Source organism: Aotus nancymaae, unplaced genomic scaffold, assembly GCF_030222135.1.
Source record: "Aotus nancymaae isolate 86718 unplaced genomic scaffold, 86718_ANA_hifiasm-v0.15.2.pri h1tg000067l, whole genome shotgun sequence".
Lineage (NCBI taxonomy): Eukaryota > Metazoa > Chordata > Mammalia > Primates > Aotidae > Aotus > Aotus nancymaae.
Genome location: NW_026988482.1, coordinates 9,797,514 through 9,820,030, shown reverse-complemented (window position 1 = coordinate 9,820,030; position 22,517 = coordinate 9,797,514). Strand labels below are relative to the sequence as shown.

Here is a 22,517-nt window from a genome sequence, read left to right as displayed (position 1 = left end):
AGAGATACTATTCTTGAATCAAGTGAGAAAAGATGGTAAAGTGCGATATTAAAATGCAGCACACTGGAATAAGTTTGCCTCTATAAAAACTGTTATGTTCTGTATGTGATTTAAATTAATGCCTATATTTGTGGGAGATAAATTTAAAATGAAGATAAATGGTGCCAGCATATAGCGTGTTCGCTGGAGCAATAAATAAGGCAGTGAAAGGTATTTTACATTTCAGTCACATCTATCCAAACAGGGAGCTCAAAGCACTTGAGGAACATTTGTTAATTAAATGCTATAATAGATGTGTGAGTCACCCAGACGGTTATTATATGCCTTTTCCAAAAAGAGACAGGGAGGTTAAGTGACCCAGGGTCCTCTGGATGCCGCTGAGAGGAAGCCCAGGGTGCTGAAGGCGTGCTTTCTATCCAGCTCAGCTGCTTCTCGGCCTGGTGGGAGAGGCTGGAAAGAAGCCTCTCTGTTTGCTGTCCCACTGAACAGAGCTCACAGGCTTCCGTTTATTACCTACCTGAATAGCAGGTAAGATTAGAGCTGCAGGTAGGGAGAAAGGTAATGATTTTGGCACAATGTTAACAACATATTTCTCCTTTCCCCTCTTACATTGCAAGAATGTCCTATGAATGATTAAATATTGTCATATCATTTATCTTCCACTTGCAAACTTGTCTAAAATATTGATTAGAGATGGCCTCTTTTCCAGTTGAAGCTCTTCAATTCTGTCCTCCACATGTCCTCTCTGGCCCTCCCCTGGTCACTGGCTCCCTGTTTTAGTAGCCCTATACCCTGCAACCCCAAGGAACACACTTGGTGTTCACAGCTCAGCTTGATGAGCAGCCAGATTAACTTGCAAAGTGAAAGCAAGAAAGATTGAGAATGTATTGATAATTGTGTATTGATCATTGATAATGGAGTAGACTGTGGCCACTCTACTGTTCTTTCACATGTTAGAAAACTCCCAAAACAGAAAGGTTAAATAAGTCAAAGGAGGAAGTATCTACTGAAATGTTGGGACAATGCCCCTCTGCTGAGCCACGTAAGAGAGAGGCCAGGAGAGGGCCCCTGGTTTCTGAAGATGAGGCGGCAAAAGAACATAGCAGTTAAGTGGAGGTCATTTTAGGCTGATCCAGGTGAAATTTTAGGGATGCTTGGGGATCAATCACTTAACCCTATCTCTTATTTTCAGAACAGAAGATCCTCAACTATATTTGGATCTTCCTTTTATAGTTTAAAAAATTCATTCCGATCCATTATAGTTTGAGACACACATCAATGTCGCACAAGCACAATCCCTGCTCTGCCTCTTCTGTGCAGGTTGGTCTACCTTTGTGTACCTTGGGTTCTCATCTGTACAACGGGAATCGTGATCATACCCACTTAATGAAGACTAAAGGACTGTACCCGTATAAAGCACTTACAACAGTGCCTGGTACTAGGAAGCACTCAATGATTGCTAACCATTATTACTATTACAGAGTTACTGGCACTGTTCTCCATGTATTTCCAGCTCTGTGCTCTGTGGCAACCCTACGGCTAGACAGAGTCATGTGAGTAGTTTTGGCTAAGGAGCTGTAAGAAGTGATATGTGTTACACCCAGGTCAGAGTGTGGAATTGCCAGTTTGAGACCCTCAGAGCTCTTTTACTCTGGCATGGAGGTCAGAAATGCTGGAGATGACAACTGCTAGTCTGCAAAGAACTCCTTCTGACCTACGATGAACAGGTAGCATAAGTGAGAAATAAACCCTTGTTTTCAGCACTGAGATTTGGAGAGTATTTGTTACTACAGCATTGCCTGAACTATCCTTACTAATAATTCTTACTTGGATTTACAAAGTGCTTTCACCTCTGTCATTCAAATTAATCCTCATAATGAAGAGAAAAAGGCTGAGGATACATGTTTAGCAGACATGAATTTCAGACCAATTTAATGCAATATTTATTGAATGGACTTCAGCAAGTCATACTAATAGAGTTGCAAGTCAAATCCTGTAGACTTTTGGTAAATCCAAAATATTATTTCATTGTACTCTACTCACCTTAAACATCCTTAGAACCCTTAACTCTAATAACATATTTATCAACGTTAACCTCTACCCAAATCTTAATGAGGACTCCAACATTTATTGACTTCTTACTACACTCCCCCATCAAATCAAAGATGCTACTGATTATAAAATACATCATTAGCTATGACAATACTGGAAACGAAGATTACTGCCATTTAAATTATAACATAGGGCTATGTTGTTAGAATATCTATTACATATTTGTTGAAATAAATGGCTTAAAATTATTTATCCATAGCTTGTTTCATATGTCACACCTCTAATATACAAAGAGAAAAAGTAAGTGCAACAAGTGAAAGCATTCCAAAAATTTCTTTACGTTTAAATTTCAACCCTTTGAATTACTTTTCAAATGAAAATCATTGAAGTTCTAGGTTTTTCCTCATAAGACTGACCTCTGGGCTGTCTTACTTTTAAAAAAAGGAGGTCCACTGTTGACTCCAGGATTGTCTTCCAAGTCACTGATCTCCACAGACAGCAGATTTTGATGTACATGTGTAGACGACGACAACCACGCCATGATTATCACGTGACAGTAATTAGTCAGAAACATTAAGCATGTGAATGGGTCTTAGAATCGATGACCTGTGAGAGGAACGGTGCCTAACTGATGTCTCCACAACTGTATGAAGGAGGCACTGTATTATCACAATCATTCGAAGTCAGGAATTGAGGCATGGAGAGATTAAGCTGCCTGTTAAATGTTACCCAGCTGGCGAGTGGAGGATACAGAGTGTTTCATCTAAGGCACTTTGACATCTTTAGAGGAGCAGCTCTCAGCAAATATGCTGTATGACTTCTCATAATAACAATTAGATTCACTTTTTATTTATTTGCTTACTTTTTGATGGTGGGAGCACAATACTTACAAACTCTAAGCAAAGTGCTCAAACACTTAAGTCTTATACAGCTCACATAATGGGCTGTTTATTTTGTTTAAAGCAAACCAAAAGGAAATTGACTCTGATGTTACTGCCAGCTCATTTTTGAAATAAGTAGACTTCAGGGGCTCTTTTTTGGTCATCCTAGAAAGAGATATTGGAAACATTTGCATACAGTCCTATCTTCTGAAAATACTGGGATGTAAGTACAGTGAACACAGAGATATAACATCTATACCTACTAGGACGTACACGTGGTAGATCTTAAAACGCTCTTTTATTGCATTTAGTTTCATATTGGTGTCTATGTCTACACAGGAACATGAGCATGAGAAGGGCAAAGAAATCACCACTACTACACATATGAGGGCTAAAGGTGTGCTTGATCCCTATGGAGCATGAAATAAGACTTAATCTTTGCCCAGAAGGAAAATCTCACTGAACAAGTACAACGATTAGTTTTTCTTTAGCAGTTCTTTATCTATTCTCCTTTTTTAAGGACAGTTAGCACAACTGAACAATTACTTAGGAGGTACAATGCAAAGCTTTGAGCATAGCTCTTTATACACTTATCAAATGAGTATAATTTCCTATAATTCTCCCTCCTGATTATATACAGTAGCTATTTCATCCTCTAAATAATATCTTAGACTTTTTTTTAGAAGTTGGTTAAATTGCTTAGGAGGAGAATATTAGGCTCAGTTTCTTTGAAGGGTAATACAGTGGGAGTGACTGTATAATTATCTCCATCGGGCTTTCACCCACCATACAATGTCGTCTACCAGATCTATTGCTTTCCTGTTGAGAACTCCAGTTAATCCTACTAGCTAGCACACAGGAGAATGAGGCAGGGGAATTTTATTTTTAACTAAGGACTGAGAGCATAAGAGAAGGAAATACAAAGATTGATTAAATCTGGTGCATTTGCAATTTTTATTTTAAGCCATTTCAGATATATGTGCTACCCAATAGGTACACTAATTCAGGCATCACAGTCATTTGTGCTGCCGTGTCCTATCTGGTATCTCTGCCTCAGACCAATTGTCCTTTAAGCCACTCCACAGCTGGGCTATTTTATGCCTTGCAATTACTACTCTATTCTGGATGGGGAGTTTTATTTTATTTTAAATTGATGTGGATTTTATTCTCAAAATGCCAAGCATTCCAAATGCTTCATACATACTAAATTTTTAAAAACAATTCAATGGTTTCCAGCAGAGAGAAGTTTAACATAAGCCCTTCACCAAAAGCATCAGGATTTCTACAAGAATTGCTTTCTCCAATGTTGCTTAAGTTTGTCTATTGGCCTTACCTGCAAGACAGAACTCCAGGGTAGGGTCTCAGGCAGTCTTACCCAGATGCCTCCGACCAATGACCGCCACAAAGCCTGTCACGTTTAACCTTCTCTGCCTCAAATTATGAATAGAGGACACCAATAGCTTGCAGAAGTTAGGAATGATAAGGCCAAACAAGGTTATTCTCCTGAATTTGTGATTAAGGCTATCAGATTGCCATTACTCAAGAAAAAAAAAAAGCTGTCATTAAACTAAAGTCACCATTCATTTACAAACTGATTACCACTAAAGTAGATATGAGGTTATCTAGGGTTGGGGTGAGAATCAGAAGCAAATGAGGATGGAATCATTAAATGTTCTAAAATTACATTGAGGTAATAATTACATGACTCTGTAAATAAATTACAAATCACTGAATTGTAAAAAAGCAAAATAAAAGCTTTTTGCTCAATATCCTTCTTCACTATCACAGTGACTCTTAGTATTTCAATTGTGCCTTTAGTGGTCCATTCATATATCTAGGCTTTGGAGCCAAACGGCCGTGGCTAAAACATCGGCTCTGCCATTTGGTACCTCCATGAGTTACATATACCATTCTGGGCCACAATTTCCTCTGCTGAAAAATGGGAGAAATGACAGGCTACATCACTGGCTTACTAAGAAAAACAAATGAATTGACACGTGGCAGTGACACAGTGACTGCTCAGTAAATGTTTAGTTATCAATGCATATCCTTTAGTTAATTAGAATTTTTAATATCAGAAATACTTGGCTATTGCTGCAAAGGGTTACTTTGACAAGGGAGTATTCTACATAGAATTTTTTGTAGATAAGCACTATCCTACACAATACAGATGACATACCTCGAGTTTTCATTTACAATCCAGGTCCCCCCCAATTCAAATTTATTCAGAGTTATCTTTCTAAGGCATGTTTCTCATTTCTCCCTCAACAACTTCAATGCTCCTGTCTTCCCCCAGACTCCTGCCCCTAGTGCCCTCAACTGCCTACATGAACAAGGTGCACAATATTACAAAGTAATTGCATTGCACCGAATCCAATTGAAAGCTGCCCTCTGAACTCTCACCAATGTATTCTTTTGGCTGTTTTCTTTCTCTGTGCCACTTACTCCATTTTCTAGATACTTCAAATTCTTCACTCAGCCAAAAAAACACCATTCTTTCATGCAATTTCCTTTCACAATGGCAATTGCTTCTGCCTAGACTAACTGTGGTCAGGCTTGAAAAACTCCTGTACATCCTTTGTGACCCAACTCAAATGTCACATCCTGTACCTGACCTCAACCTTCATTGTGACCTCATAATAAGATATAGACACCTCCACTGAAGCATAAGTTGCTCCTCTCCACCCTTCAGGCCCTGCAGCAACTGTCTGCCCACACAGTCCCAAATGTTATCACAATACTGAACCACTGTGTGCATTATGTGTGATTCACCTCTGAGCCTCAGCATATTTTCTTTTCTCTTCCAGAAAAACTTCTCCCTTTCTATTTTCCCCAAGCCACTAACCTAGCAAACTCCTACAGCTTTGTCAAACCTCTGTTTAGTGCAGATTGGATGCCTTCAGGGAGTTACGGCAGGAGAGAGACATGATCATAGGAAACCTTCTCAGACCTTCCAGGACTAGGTTGCTTTGTCCCTGAACATGCTTCCAGAGTACCCTCTGCTGACCCTGAACACTGGTCTATAGCACCATATGGAAAACTGTCTGTCGATACACATTTTGTGATAGGCTCAGTATTGTTTAACTATTGTCAATCTCCATAACCTGAACACCTACAACGTCTCTGGCACATGTCAGATGCTCAATATCTGTTGAGTGAATGCGTTAATCATCTCCTTTAAAAACAGAGTCAGTGGACTAAAGGGTAAGTAAATTATATCTCAAAAAGCTATCATTTAAAAATAAATCTGAGTTACCAGTCTATCTTTCTCACTGTAGTTTTACCTCTCAGTTGCTGGACAGAGATCTTACATGCTTGCACTCCTATCATGGAGCCTGATACCTACAAGTTGCTCAATAATGTTTACTGAAATTTTATAAAAATAAAATATTATGCCAGATTCTGAGCCACTGAAGCACTTCTTTTTATTATCATACTTTAAGTTCTGGGGCACATGTGCAGCACATGCAGGTTTGTTACATAGGTATACACGTGCCATGGTGGTTGGCTGCGTCCATCACCCTGTCATCTACATTAGGTATTTCTCCTAATGCTATCCCTCTCTTAGCCCCCCACCCCCCAACAGGCGCTGGTATATGATGTTCCCCTCCTTGTGTCCATGTGTTCTCATTGCTCAACTCCCACTTATGACTGAGAACATGCAGTGTTTGGTTTTCCGTTCTTATGTTAGTTTGCTGAGAACAACAGTTTCCAGCTTCATCCATGTCCCTGCAGATGACATGAACTCATCGTTTTTTATGGCTGCATAGCATTCCATGGTGTATATGTGCCACATTTTCTTTATCCAGTCTATCATTGATGGGCATTTGGGTTGGTCACTGAATTACTTTTTACAAATAACAAATTTATATGAAGCTCCTCAGGAGGTAAATTGATAGCAATATCACAAATCATGCAGCTAGAAAATTCACTGCTTTCAACAGTCACATTTCATAAATCAAAAATTGGGTCCAGTAAGTGAATTACCCAAAATCATCCAAATAGGATCACAAAGAATGCCTTCTCCCTAGTCAATATCATTAGTGGTATCTAACTTAGAAAGACTGTTGTGATCACGGTAGTCAGATTTAGTGTCATGAGTGTGGCCAGCACCAAATCACCAAATACAAGTGATGAAAGCTATAGCTGGAAATACATAGATCACCAGTGGGTTTTTAAAAACATGATAAGATTAAACAGGTGTTGATATGGATGAGAAGAGGAATAAATAAACTCTTGGTTTGATATGAGTCATTCTTTGACGAGCTATTTCAAGACTGAATTGATATTTCTAAACAGCTGATGTCAAGAGAGGCAATATCAAAGAACCACAGAAGTGGAAAAAAATCACTAATGATTTCTTTTTTGTTTGTCTCTTTGAGGTGGAATCTCACCCTGTCATTCAGGCTGGAGTGTAGTGGCATGACCACAGCTCAATGTAGCCTTGAACTCCCACCCTAGTCTCTCAAGTAGCTGGGACTACAGACACATACCATCATGCCCAACATTGTTCTTCACTTTTTGTAGAGATGGAGTCTGGCTATGTTGTCCAGGGTGGTCTCAAACTCCTGGCCTCAAGCAATCCTCCCACCTTGGTCTCTCAAAATACTAGGATTAAAGGCATGAACTACTTTGCAGGGCCTATGACTGCTTTTTTGGAACAATTCCATAGAGTATAAAGAGATACTACTTAAGGATTACTAGTATTGGAAATTTCCATTTGGGAGATTTTAGGCTTTATAGAACTCTCCAAATCTGACACCTAGGGGAGGGTATGTGACTCAACTAGATATTCCTGGCAGGATATGACATTGGGAAACTAACTAGGGGGAGATAGCATTTGATATCCTTGTTCTTCACTGCACTTATCTAATAAAGAGGATAAAATAATCCACATGTTCACGTCTCCCTCCAAAACACAGAGATTTCTCAAAAGCACCTCACACATACAAGTTTAAAGGTTGTGGTAAAGAATACCAAAATCTAGGCCAGTCGCAGTGGCTCACATCTGTAATCCAAGCACTTTGGGAGGCCAAGGCAGGCGGATCATGAGATTAGGAGAACGAGACCATCCTGGCTAATACGGTGAAACTGTCTCTACTAAAAATATAAAAAATTAGCTGGGCATGGTGGCATGCACCTGTAGTCCCAGCTCCTCGGGAGGCTGAGGCAGGAGAATCGCTTGAAACTGAAAGGCAGAAGTTGCAGTGAGCCAAGATGGCACCACCGCAGTCCAGCCTGGGTGACGAGAGCGAGACTTCTCAAGAGAAAAAAAGAAAAAAACGAATACCAAAATCTTCTGCTCCCAAGACAAAACTCATCATCTTCTAACTGAAGCCTAAAATCATATCTATTTATCTACCTCTTAGGATTGTAAGAATCTATTCCTCTGGCTCATCCTTGCTCAACTCCAGTTCCTTAAAAGACCCAAGCTCATTCCTGCTTCGGGGCAAATGCACTGTTCTGTAAGAACAAGTTGTCAACTTGTATCACTTCAGATGTCAACTCCTCAGAAGTCTTGTATGACCTTCCTAATAGACATCACGCCAGACACTTCCATCCACACTTTTTGTCCTGTTTTACTATATTAACTTGTTTGTTGGGTTACTGTTGATGTCTTTACATCTCATTAACCACTGCTCATATGAAGGTCATTCAGAGAAAGAACTTCATCAGCCTGAGTTATTTCCTCATGGTTAGTACCCATAGTTCATACAATACAGTAGGACTCAGTGAGTGCAAAAATGAAGAATAAATGAAACAACCTTAGTTCATGACCTAGGTCTTTGACTTGGCAGTTGTGTAATCTCTGATAAGTCTGCTAGGCTCTATTTACTCAAAGACCAGGAATCATAAGTATATCTGCTTCCGAGTACAGAAGCCAGTGAAATTAGGGACAGATGTTTTACATACCACAAATATGGTAATCAGGCAATGATGATAACAGCATCATTCTATAAGACCAATTGTACGACAGGCTTTGTTTTAAGCACTTTAGGCACACTTTACACACGCCTTTGACTATAAACTACATTTTCTTTTTCTACTAAGAAAGAACCAACTGGTGTCGCTTAATATGTACCACAATGGTTTCTTACCAGATCAATCATAGGATGTGTGTCATTCTTCAAGAAATTAAACTGTGAGAAAGACACTTTATAGAATAAAGTAATAGAGTATAATACATTTAACAGTCCTAACGATCCTACAAGATAGGTCCTATTGCCATCCCCATTTCATGATGCGGAAGTTGAGGCACAGAGAGGTTAAGGAACTTGTTCAAGGTTACATAAAAGCTTTAATGATGAGAAAAGTTTAATGGGGACTCATGAAGCTTTACAGCATCATCTCTCAGAAGCCCATACAATACTAAGAATTAGGTTTTCTTCTCTAAAGGATACAATTGAACCAATAAATTTTTCTCACTGGAGGGTATGGTGTTCTGAGCTCTAAGAATTCTCATGGCAAAGTATTATGAAAATAAAAGTAGAAAGACGGCAATTTTAAACACTTCAAGTTTTTATGATTTGCATCCTCTTTGCATTTATATAGCTCAGTTTGTATCAGATCAATTTGCACTCATTTGGATTTTGCTTTTAAGTTTTCTTAATCCTTTCATTTATCTGTTTTCTGTATGCATAAAGATACTGTAAGCTATTCTGAAAATGATAGTATATTTGTTTTTCGATCTCCTTTCTCCCGTTCTCTACCCTCTAAGCCTTGCTCTGAGCTTAGTGGGCATTAAATAAGTGTTGCTGACTAATTAAAAGCAAAATGGAGATCCAATTTGGCATCATATCCCAAAGACACAACTCAAGCATAGATTGTTAGCTTCTTGAATATGATTAGTGGTATTCTTGGTGTAATTTACATAGTGAGAGAACATGGCTTTTTGAACTAAAGAGAAACATCCAAGGATTTGGTATGAATGCTGGAGGGGGACATGGGAAGGGGATCAAAGCAACACATTCGGAGATAAGACTGTGATTTGACTAAGACTTGATCACTGAATAGAGTCCTTAGGCTGATTATAGTTAAGACATATATATTTTTAATCTGAGTTATTTGGTGAGCTAATTAGAGCTAACTAATAAAGCTAACATGAAATATAATACAGAAAATATGACATAGTTCCTATCAATGTTCAGTTTCAAAAAAATATTATTTTATGTATAAAATCATCTCTAAGCACAGAAAGGTTGTTTGTTGACTCTTGCTCCCACATATCAAAGTCAAGATACGATATTCCAGATCAACTGTGAAACTCTACTATGGTTATTAGGAATAGCAGTCAAAGTGTAAGCACTTTTACATTGTCTTGTAATTGTGCAAGGAAGATTGAAAATAAACACAACTGTATAATTTTCAAATTTTTCCTCATCAAAGACACTGGTTAGTTGGGAAGTTACTGAGAATAAAAAGTTAAATCTTGTTCATCCATTTTCCTATCATATGAAAATTCCTATTAACCACAATATGAAACCTTCCTTTCTCACATGCAGGTTAAACTAAAAGCTGTTCCAAAATCCCTTTGCCTCTTGGCCCTAAATGACACTATGTAATCTCCTACCCACGTCTCCCTTTACAGTAAATAAAGAGGACTTGGACATTCTGGCAAACACATTCATCCACATCTATCAGATTGAAAATCTGTGAGCAAAGAAACCTGTACGCATTTGCCAGTAGTACATACATGTTTATAAAAACCTTGATGCTTAGTCAAAGTCTCTCTGAAGTTATCAAATGTTGAATGTTTTTCATTACTTTAATGTCAAATATGGTTTATTCTATTTGGTATTTTAAGTTCCTTTGCCATAATAAAATATAATATATCAGACAAACGTATTTATGAAAAAATAAAAATCCCCTTCAGTTTTAAAACCGCTAAAAATGTTAGCTTTGAATGGGCAAAAATAGAATAAAGCTTCTTGAAAGTTATCCAAGTCTAATAGTATCTCACAATTGCTTTCCAATGGGCTCAGGACTGTGTTAGTTTTGATTATCAGACGTTTATATTATGGTTTTACAGATAAACAGTTTTAAAACCAGAATGAAAACTAAATACTAGGGGAACACTGATCTACAGACCAACTTAAGAGGCAGTCAGAAAGTGAGAGGAGTAGATTTCTCAGGTCCAGAACCTGTTTACTTGCAAACATCTGGGGTGAAGGCCCAGTCTCAGGTATTTGGTTTGCCTGGACTTTATAAATTTCTCACTGTGATAGAGGAGTACATACAACGTTGTCTCTACCACACCAAGAGCTCTGTTTAACCTCAAAAAGTTGTTTGTTTTAATAACTACATTGCCACATTTTTGTAACAGGTAATTCTGCACTCTGGCCACAGGTAACTGGATCACACATTGAATCAAAACCAGACTAGATACCCAGGAGCTGTGCTGGAGGAAGAATTCCTTCTCGATTTGTACTGGAGAAGAACCAGCTAAAATAATGGTCCTGTTGGTTCAGGCTTTTCGGTATAAGGATACAGAGAAAGAAAAGCTGGGAGCAGAGATGGAATGGAGCAAAAGCCAGAGAAACACAGAGTAGGATGAGGAGGCCATGAGGCAGCAGGACTTCATATAATGAGCATCCTAGTGTTTAGAAGAAGACTACACAGAATCACTAACAGGAGCTGCAACAGAAAACAGAAGGGAAATGGAAGAAAGCTAAGTCCTTGTCCAATGAAGACCCACTGGACAAGGAAACACTGGATGTTTATTTCTGAGGAATGACAAAATCAGCTGCTGTTGCGTCCTCAATGATGTTCCGAGTCTCCACGAGGCTTGGTGGTCTAGTTGCTGACATGGGTTTTTCGACTTCCTTCCTTCTCCCTGTATACTTACCATAAATTCTCATCATCTAAAGTCATCTGAGGTAACTTTAAGCACATCTTGGTTCCTGCAACCTGAAAGGACCTAACTAAAACAGACCCAAGAAACAATTTCTTTATTTTAAAAGAACTTAGACACACGTAATTCTGGCTCATACTGGTGTATTATGGTTTTAAAAAAATGACTACGCCTATTAACGGAAGGAAAATAAATAAATAAAATAAAATAGAAGGATGGGGAGAGAGTTTATTTTGTGTCTCTGTGCTTGTAAAGCACAACAACAAATTATCTGTGATTTGGGAATTATCCATGACAATGCTCTTCTGCAATCTGTAATATCATAAAAACCATGCAGATTAGCTCTATCCTCTTACATACCTACATTTTCAGATTCTTGTCCCCTACTAATTACGCTCAATATGACCAGCTGGGAATGGTAGAAAGAAGCAGTATGGCCTGGAAGGTGGACCTGACTCTGGACCTTCCTATCATAGAATCAGTATAGAGAATTCAATTACATTTTTTAAAGCCTGATTATGCAAAACACTTGTTTCTTAACAAAAAAAAAAATAAAATAAAAGGTATTTTTTAGTGCATGTCTACATTTGCATTTTTAAATTATGGTAGATATTTTTATTGCGTTAAGTACCTTATTCTATCTCAGCAAAGAGTCGTGGCTGTTTTAAGTAAACAAGACTGTTACAAGAATACCCTACTCTTCTTCCATGGTGAATGCCTGGATTCAAACCACAGTGCCATGGAAAATAACTTCCCAACATTTACTCTCTTGGCCACAAGTGTCTGTTTAGAGAAGTGTCTGGGTTGGTCTGAATAACACATCCCCAAGCAACTAAGTGGAAACCCAGGTCGATAACATGAGCTAATACGAGGATTCTAACATTTGAGACGGTGGCCCACACTGAATTTTGATAAATCTCGAAAAAAAAAAACAACAACAAGCAATTCCAATTCTGGATTCACATGTACACAAAGATACATAAGCAAGGAAGCTCATCTTAACATTGTTTATAATAAAAAGAAAGCTGAAACCCACCAATGTAAAAGAGGTTAAGTGATGAGCCCTTATACCAGGGAGCACGATACAGACTTAAAAATAGTATGGCAAATCCTTTTTACTGAGAGGAAAAGATCCAGAAGAAAATAACTGAAAAAAATAGATAACATACCACATTTATATATATACATATATGTAAATGTACACATAAATGTATTGATACATGCTTGGGGTTGGCAGGGAGAAAGAGAATGGGTACTGAGGGAGGGCTTTTACCTTCTACTCCATATACTTCTCACTACTGAAATCTGTTGTGATAAGAATATATTTGTGTATTGCAGGCATATATATGCTTCAGTAAATTTAAGGAACAGGATGCTTACAGTGTGCTCCAATGTACTGCACACATGTTTGGCCGGTGAGCCAGCACAGAGACTTAGAGGAAATAGTCCATTCAAAATCAACAGGACCAGGAGTGAGGCTCAGTTCTACCAAGTTAGAAGTAGGATTTGGCATAACTCATTCAACCGTGTGTGTAATACTGGGATGATGGTTTCTGGCCAGGCAAACTTCTAGACTTGATGTGATAATGAACATAAAGCCATTCTGCAAACTGCTAGGCTCGCTGTAAATCTCAAATACTACTATTATTACTGTTTATATTATTTGACTTCCCAAATTTCCCTGGAGAGATATGGCTAAGTTTGTAATAATGAGTTATTTGTTTTTAGCTTCTCCATTTGAACAACACTGTTTCATCCTATCTCCTTTCACTAAGGTCTGAAATTAAAACAAACACCAAATGAGGCTGTAGGATTTTATTTTATCTGTCACATACTGCTGTCATTAAACACACTTGAAATGAGTGGGTTTAGTTCAAATAAAACTGCTTCTTTCCCAAACTCAACAAACATGAAGGGGAGAGAAAAGAAAGCTTGCACTTGAATCACATTCAGAAGTGCTGCACGTTACATTTCAAGGAGAAGATCCATCTGGCAGGCTGACACAGTAATAAGTTTTTACAATTATCAGGTCAGGCAGATTACAGATCCAGTCTGTCAATTCTTTCGTTGCAGTTTTATTTTGTTATTGGTAGCTAAAAAAAAAAAAAAAAAAAAAAAAAAAAAAAACCTCTCCTAGTTATTCTATGTCAAAACAAAACAAAACAAAAAACGATCTTCTCTCCTTTCTAGGACTGACTTCGGTAGGCAGCAATTCAGTCCAACAAACAAGGATTTATTACTGAGCATCAACTATGGTGAAACTGTGGTTGGTGGAAGTTCTAGAATGAAAATATCAAAAGTCACGTCCTAAAGGAAGTCACAGCCAACAAAAGAGATAAACTGTTTCAACTGAAAACGATCCTCATATGAATCAAAGATGCTGGTACACTTGATTTTCACCATCTTTTTTATGGAGTTCCTTCTCAAATGTACAGATCTACTTAATCTTGGCAATTTATCTCTCTGCTGGCTGAGGTAAAAAAGAGCAACGAGCAGCATAGGTCATCAGGAGACCCTGAAAAACGATGGGGGGTGTGTGTGTGTGTGTGCGCGTGCGCTGGACTATAAACAGAGGCCTCCAAATTCAGTCCACACTGCCCTCTTCTCAGCCTTATATGCTAAGTGCTCACACGTCCACACACTGAAGATTCTCCATGAATCCCTGGGTTCTCATTAGAAAGTGCACTTTCAAACTGCTTTATCTTTACTCATAACAGTCTCCTTTTCTGGAATGTCTCCCTCCTCCAAATGCCCATTACGCTTTAATTATGTTTCACATAGTCAGTGCTCAATAAATATCTGTGTAATAAGTAAAGTCTCCTATTCTTACATATAAAGAGTATTTCCTTGCAAAATTAAAAAAAAAAAAAGAGAGTGATTTAATCTAATAAAGTAGGAAGAAGAACATGCTGGAGAATTTACCAAATAGGGTTGAAAAGAAACTTAGAAATGATCTAGTTCAACTAGATGTTCAAAGAAGTGAAGTGACTTCCACATTCCAAATAATTGGTAGAAGAGGAGGTCTGAAATCTGCTCCTCTGATGTTTATACCAGTGCTTGTCCTATACCATGCTGTTTTCTTACATTTTTGAGAAATGACAGGGACGGGTACTGACAAGCTTGGTGGATTAGTCAGTATGAAATGAATTCCATTAAAGGAGAGAGGAGAAAAATCAAGGCTGCCATTAAAACTATGGCATTTTCTTCTGTAGCAGCTACCTACTGAGATAATGTCTGAGACAACATACACTCAAGTATCAAGTGGGCCACTCTCAATGATCAGTTTTTTGTTTTTTGTTCTTTGTTTTAATAAAAGTCACTGACAAGCTTTGCAGAAGCCAATGACAATGGTGAATTTCCACAATGAAGTGAAACGTCCTTTGGGCTTAATAAGGAATTTTAAGTTACAAATATATTAGAAAATGAAGAGAATGTAGATCCTACAGGGTTGAGAAGATGTTTAAAAGTTCAATTTCATTCTCAGGCAAGAAAAACAGATTTGCCTAGGGACTAATGAGTGCACAGACATTCTAACTTGGATTGGAAATCACACTTACATTCAGGCTGGGACCCAGGAATGGGAGAAGGATGCTGCTTGAAATCCAGGCTATGTAACACCTACTATGGGACTCCTGAGAACATCCTTTCATCTCTCATCCTGTTTCCTCATCTCTAAAATGTGGATAAGAATCCCCATCTTTAGGAGTTACTACTGAGACTTCAATACTAATGAATAAATGAAGATGCTTTGTAATCTCTCAGATATTAGGTAAATGCACTGACTTATCATTATCAAGAAGGAAGGACAGACTTTGAAGAGATTCTAGATCAGTCAGGCTCAGAAACGTTACCTGATTACTATTTCAGGGGTAATGGTAAGAACATATAAACTTTGAATTCCAGGAAAACAAGAAAACACAGAAAAATGTGGGCTTCAATACTTGGCTATCCAGTGAATCAAAGCCTAAGTGCATGGGCCTGAACCATCTATTTCTCTCTGGAGAGACCTATGGTATAAGATTGTCATTTAAATATGTAGAAGGACATGACTTGGCATGGGTCAAAGAGGAGATTTATCTGAGAGTCAGGACTGGAAGCCAGGACTACTGGAACCCACTTCATGACTTTCTCCTAAACTCATTATGTAGGAGATATGAAACAACAGTAGCATGAGAAACAGATAAGGATATTGACATCGCAGTGCTGCTGAATGCTTGTTGAATAGTGATCTGAGACCTCACTGCATTGGATGGCATCCCAAATGATGACTGCAAACCATTTTCCCCTCTTTATCAGTGCATAGACGACTCCTTGGTGGTAGCATAGCTCAGAGATAAACCAGTGAAGAAGCAGAGATGCTTCAGAGACACTGAACCATCCACAGGAGGGGAAGTAAACGTGCCTCTACTACACGTCAGTCTCTGTGTTAGATGCTCCCTATGCATTCTCTAATTATTCCAGCCATGTCAAAAAGTAAATATAATTACTTCCCTCTTACCAGGGAAGAGATTAGGATCTAGAGAAGTCAAATACCCTCCCAGCAGTCACAGAGCTGCTGAGTGGTGGAACCAGAATTGAGGCCTCAGATGCCACAGTGAGAACAGAAGCTCTTTCCACTTTGCCAAGTGAATGGCCACATTCCAAGTGCCAGCCCACAGACAGAGGGGTCTGAGGTCCTGGAAGTAGGAGGTCAGGAAAGCTGCTATGTGAAAAGTTGGCATTCAAAGAAGAAAGTGGTTTGGGGAACAGTGTTACATTCACATTTTCTTAAGTGAGTTTATGTGAGGTAAGTGTTTTTATATTCTCGGATGAGAAATTGGAGGATTCTGGGTACCTTTTTAAAGTAAACATATTTCCCATTGTGGTACTGGCATACTAAAAGAATAAAATGTGCATAAATAGAAATATAACCGGAGAGAGTGAGGTGTTGAAGGACTTGGACAGAGGGGCTGATATCAGGCCTTGTCTTCCTGCCTTGAGTGAAATGATTGACCCGATGAATACGGCAATACAAGAGTGAGAAACGACATTCTTGTTTTCCTTTCTGGACAAAGACATACTGTAGTTCCAGGCTTCATATAACTAGAGCTTTTACGGTACCATCATCTTTAACTCGTAAAAATCAAATTGTATTACTCCCTTATAATATTCAAAGTCTTTCTTGCTTGGTACATATTTCACACATCATTTTACACTCACATGAGATCCTGAACAGGTTACATTACATATATATCTGATTGAATATTTAGGACCCAATTTTCACCATCATTGAACAGCTTTATGCAATTCATATATTCAAAAATGTGTGAATAATCTGGTGCCTGTTGTCATGATGGTCAGCCAGTTGACAGCTGAAGGTTTAGTCATATGTCATCACAAGGAACTACACCTGGAATTTCAGTCTAATGTGCTTGGCTGGAAGAGCCACTGACAATTAACTACGTCAGCTCCCTCATGTTACATCTGGGGAGACTAAGGCCTAGAGAGAAGCAAGGACATGTTCAAGTGTTCGAGGTCACACAGCTAGACAGGGCTAGAGGCAGCACAGGCATTAGAACCAGGTATTCCTTTACCTAATCTCTATAATACTTTCCTATCCTCCATTTGATACAAAAGACATCAAGATCTTTATCAAAAACTCAGCCTTTCCCTCATGAATTCAAAACAGAACAAAAGCACTGCTGCTTGGACAAAAGCTGAGTCATACACGTTTCTTGGAAGGCAGAAACGAAATGGGTTAATAATCAGTTGTAACATCATTGCCCTTTAGATTCATCTTTTGACCATTGGCAAATCTGTGGTTTTATTCTGCTTTTATTGAGGACAGCAAGTGGGAGGTAGAAATGGCAAATTAACTATGGTCTGTCAGTCCTGGTAATGCTATTTACTAATTTTTTTTTTAAATGAACATTAAAGGTTTGATTTTTTTTACCCGTTAGTTTTCATTTGTTCATCAAACATCTGTTAAGCGCCTAACCCATGCCAAGTGCCACAAGGTTAGATACAGTGGGAGTCCCAGAAATGGAAGCACCCAGAAACACACATCCTACAATTAACGATCTTCCAGCCTAGTCAATGAAGCTGAATCTACACAGCTGACCATAACCATAACAGGGTATAAATGTGACAAGTATCAAAAGAAATGCGTACAGCAACTCAAACGGGGTGGGAGGCAGCTCCTCAAGTAAAAAGTGAAGGCTGAGAGTGGCAGGCAGGTAGTCACGAATGGCATTGCAGGTAGATGATACTAATAGAGAAAAGACCAAGAGCCGGAAAATTATAGAGCTCATTAAAGAGGTGTGAAAGAAGAGAGGATATGAGCTCAACAGAGTACAGCACAGTGAGGTGGGAAGGTATGGTACGAAGGCATGGGTTTTCATGCTGGTGTTTTTGTTATATCAGTTTATCCAGAATTTAGGAGTTCGTTTAAGAGAAACGCTCCTCTTTCTGTAGAAAGACAAAAGAACTCAGAGACAGATAAAGAATGTGACAGTATTTTGTCGGAGTGCCTATGTGGAGTAAAGAAGAAGGCTAACAAACACATATGCATCTTTCTGCTCAAAAATACTGATAACATCCATTATCTTTTGCATGAGATCTTCTCTGTACCTCCTTGATGGTTTATAACATGAGGTACTGAAACTGGGCCCTCTCATCTCTTATGTCCTCTGATGTCTTGTTTATCAAGTGCAGAAAAGAGAGCACCAGAACATTCACATGCACATTCTGAGGACTAGATAACATCTTGAATAAATTAGGGCATTTGCAACAATAGAATTTACTTGTACAATTTCTAGTTTCCCTCATGTTCTTCTTGTCTCTCACCCTTACTCAGATAAATGTGTTAGCCAATGTACAGTGGTTGTGGCATGGACTACACAGAGAGAGAGAGAGAGAGGTCAGGTGAGAAGGATAAATATAGCTTCTTTATTAGAAACTTATTACTCCCAACGAAGTAAACCAAAGAGTTGAAAATATTACTTTTACCATCCAGACTACAACTATGTGAGCAAGGCAAGAATCAGCTGTTGCCATTTATGAATTGGCACAGGAATTGCAACAGATATTTGCTCATGATATCTCATTCTGTCCATGGACACAGTTCCTAAAATAAACCACTCATTGCTGGTGTTGTTGCTTAATGTAGTCCTCCTAGCCCAGTGCTTGATTTAGATTTGCAAAACTGCTTTTCAAGAATCTAATAAACACAGTTTTGCTTTATTTCAGGTTTGTAAATAGTTACCTTTATTCATGCATTTCAAAGAAGATAAAGGAAACAAATATCAAACTATCATTTTTTTTTTTTTTTTTGCAGTGCATGAAGGCACTTCTGAAGATGTTAAAGGCACCATTATTTAAGCTTCTAGAAATATGAATGAGAAGAATTCAACAAAAGAGACCATTTTAGGTTCTAGGTCCCAGAAATAGAAAGGGACGACAGACTTCACAGAGGTATCCACCGCAGGGCAAGAACACCAACCGCAAAGGTCAACCAGCCTGCATGATGGACCTCAAGATCACTTTAAAAGGTGAGAAATTTACAGAGGGTCATACCTGTGAAATAATTTACAGAGGAAAGGAACATAGATTAATAAGACACTAAGCATTATTTTAGGAAATTTAAGTCATTTATTCATTTATAGAAAATTCCAGTAATTAAGAGTTTATCCTATCACTTTTACATTGAGTATTGGAATGACCTTGAAGGTGAAATATCAATCAATCACCAGGGCATTCAGAAACCATTTTAATTTCAATCCTGAAGTGCCAAAATGCCAAGTCTTGCATAAGGTTCTGACATATGAACAAGCTATGGTTTCCCGGTGAGCTAACAATCTAGAGAACTATGTGGAAGTAATTAGATTACAATGAAGTTAATTCACGTAATGATAAAAAAAAAAAAAAGATTAAAAAAAAAATCAAACCAAAAAACAAAAAGGCAGAAAATACTGCAAGCACAACTCTAGAAAGAGTTTGTATAATTTTCAGGGTCAGAAGAAAATATCAGTCAGGTGTAATTTTGTAGATGTTAGTGATCATTTTATTTATTTAATTATTATTATATATATATTTTTGACAGTCTTGCTCTGTTGCCCAGGCTAGAGTGCAGTGGTATGATCTTGGCTCACTGTAACCTCTGCCTCCCAGATTCAAGGGATTCCCCTGCCTCAGCCTCCTGAGTAGCTGGGACTATAGGTGTGTGTCACCATGCCCGGTTGGTTTTTATATTTTCAGTAGAGATGGAGTTTCACTGTGTTAGCCAGGATGGTCTTGATCTTCTGACCTCATTATCCACCTGCACCAGCCTCCCAAAGTGCTGGGATTACAGGCATGAGCCACTGTGCCTGGCTGTGATCATTTTATTCTTAATCACTGAAGCTAACAATTATTGGTCGTTTACTATGTGACAGATACTACAGTATACGTTTAATTCTTGCAATCTTCCCAATAAACCTATGAGACAAAACAAATCATTTCTTTCCTTTCAAAAGAAAAAACTGAAGCGCAGAGAAGGGTTAATTAAACTTTCCAAGCTCAAACAACTAGTAAATAGGAAACTAGGGTTTGACCCCAGACAATGCAACTCCAGAGCCCTGGGATTTAACCATTATTTAGTGTGGCCTCTACTTTGACAAAAAGTAAAGCAAGTGTGAGCAAACAGCGCAGAAGAGTGATGAGCATTGTTCTTATCAAGGCAACCCCCAACAAAGATCTAGATTCAGTGGTCCAATTTTTAATCCTCATGGCATCTGATCCAATGGTGTGGATACCTTGATCACATACTCACTTTTGAAGCACATTTTCCACTTCATTTCTGGACATCACTGCCCTTTGCTTCTCCTCCCACCTCAATGTTTTTTGTTCCAGGCATTCTTCAATAGTTCCTCTATTTTCTCCATGACAGCAAAATATTCACGGCTTAATCCATTACCTTAGGTGATACGATCAAGGTTCAAAGCTTTAAATGTTTATCTGCTGACATCTATATCTATATCAAGTCAAGAGCTTTCCCTGGAACCCCAGACTCAAATATACAGCTGTCTACTCAACCAATTCTTGAACGTCTAAAAGATAGCTCAAATATAACATATTCAAAACCAAGTTCCTGATCATCCTTTCTGCTTTCTCTTCTAAACAACAAAAAGAAAAGCAAAACTACTCCTCTTCTGGTCTCCAGAAATCTCACTAAATGGTAAGTCCACTCTTCTCCTCGCTCAGGCTAAAAACCTAGAAGCCATTCTTGACTCTTCTGTCACTCTTATATTCTACATCTGACCTGCTCACAAAAGTTGTTGAGACTACAACTGAAATCCATCTAGAATCTCACTACTTCTTACCCCTTCCCCAACACTAACTATACCTACTAAGACCAACCAACCATCATTTTGAGTTTGATTATAATTTCTAGTTTGTATTATGACTTCTGGTTTGGATTACCACCACAGCCTAAAGAAAGCTGCCAGAGTGATCCTCAACATAAGCCTGATTATGTGACTACAAATGCCTTCCATGTCACTTAAAGTAAGAGAAAGAGGTTCTATGAAGTTCTGTGTGATCATGAGGGCCTGTTACCTCCTTAACCTTACTTTTCCTCACTCTCATTGGGATTGCTTGGCTTCAGCCACCGTTGGCTACTTCATTCTTTCTTAAAAATGCCAGTTGTTAGCCATGATCTTCTCTCATGATCTTCTTAGAGTTTTCACGCTTGTGTTTCCCTCCGTCTATAATACGCTTATCTCAAATATCTGCAGAGCTCACTTCCTCACCTCCTTGACGTCTCTCCTCAATTATCACTTCCTCTTAACGCATTTTTTTTTTGAGATGGAGTCTTGCTCTGTTGCCCAGACTGGGGTGCAGTGGCACGATCTCGGCTCACTGCAACCTCCACGTTCAAGTGATTCTCCTGCTTCACCCTCTCCAGTAGTTGGGACTACAGGCATGTACCACCATGCCCAGATGATTTTTTGTATTTTTAGTAGAGATGGATTTCACTGTGTTAGTCAGGGTGGTCTCAATCTCCTGACCTTGTGATCCGCCCACCTCGGCTTCCCAAAGTGCTGGATTACAGGCTTGAGCCACTGTGTTTGGTCCCTCTAAAGGCTTTTCTTAACCACTTTGTGCAGACTAGCAACTATCATTCCATTCAACCCAAAGTACTCTCACTTTTATCTTGTTTTATTTTTCTCTACAGAACCCAATATGTTTATTAAGCCTTCCCCAAAGTAATATAACTCTTTGAGAAAATACACATTGTTTTATTCACAGCTGTACTTTCACTCCCTATAAGACAGCTTGCCACCCAATAAGTGTTCAATAAACATGTCATAATAACATAATAAATGACCCCTCTGGTTATTCTTATTGGAGTTCTAGAAATAAGATTCAACTTGAAGAATCCAATAGTATAAAAAGTAATGCAGCAGTGTAAGCACTTCTAAAAGTGGCTTGTTGATTTGGAATCAAAGTAAAATATTATATGTCACCATAGATTTGGATTGTGAGTCATAGACTATTAAACTTGGGAGGCAGCTGTGCTGGACTAGAAAGAGAGCAACTTAGAGTCAGGTGATGATAGTTGCAGGCTTGGCAGAGCGACTGATGTGCTGCAAACCTTCAGACAAACAGCTTCAACTCTATGGGTTCTCCTACTCCATCCAAATAAAACAACACATCACTGTAAATCTCTAGTGTTCCATAATTTGGTATAAACTGAACTACAACTTGTTCAAAAA

The 22,517-nt window shown here is 38.5% G+C and overlaps 1 protein-coding gene across 8 annotated transcripts in view; it reads right to left on the bottom strand.

The window, feature by feature from the left end:
* Window positions 1-22,517, bottom strand: part of LPP (LIM domain containing preferred translocation partner in lipoma) — a 725,954-nt gene that overhangs the window by 308,290 nt on the left and 395,147 nt on the right. The window contains exon 1 of one of the 8 annotated variants that reach the window (XM_064366917.1): window positions 20,573-22,297. The exons of the other annotated variants lie outside the window; for them this stretch is intronic. The gene's annotated coding sequence lies outside the window, so the exon portion shown is untranslated. Of the gene's footprint in view, window positions 1-20,572; window positions 22,298-22,517 lie in introns of those variants that run through there. 8 annotated transcript variants of the gene reach the window in all.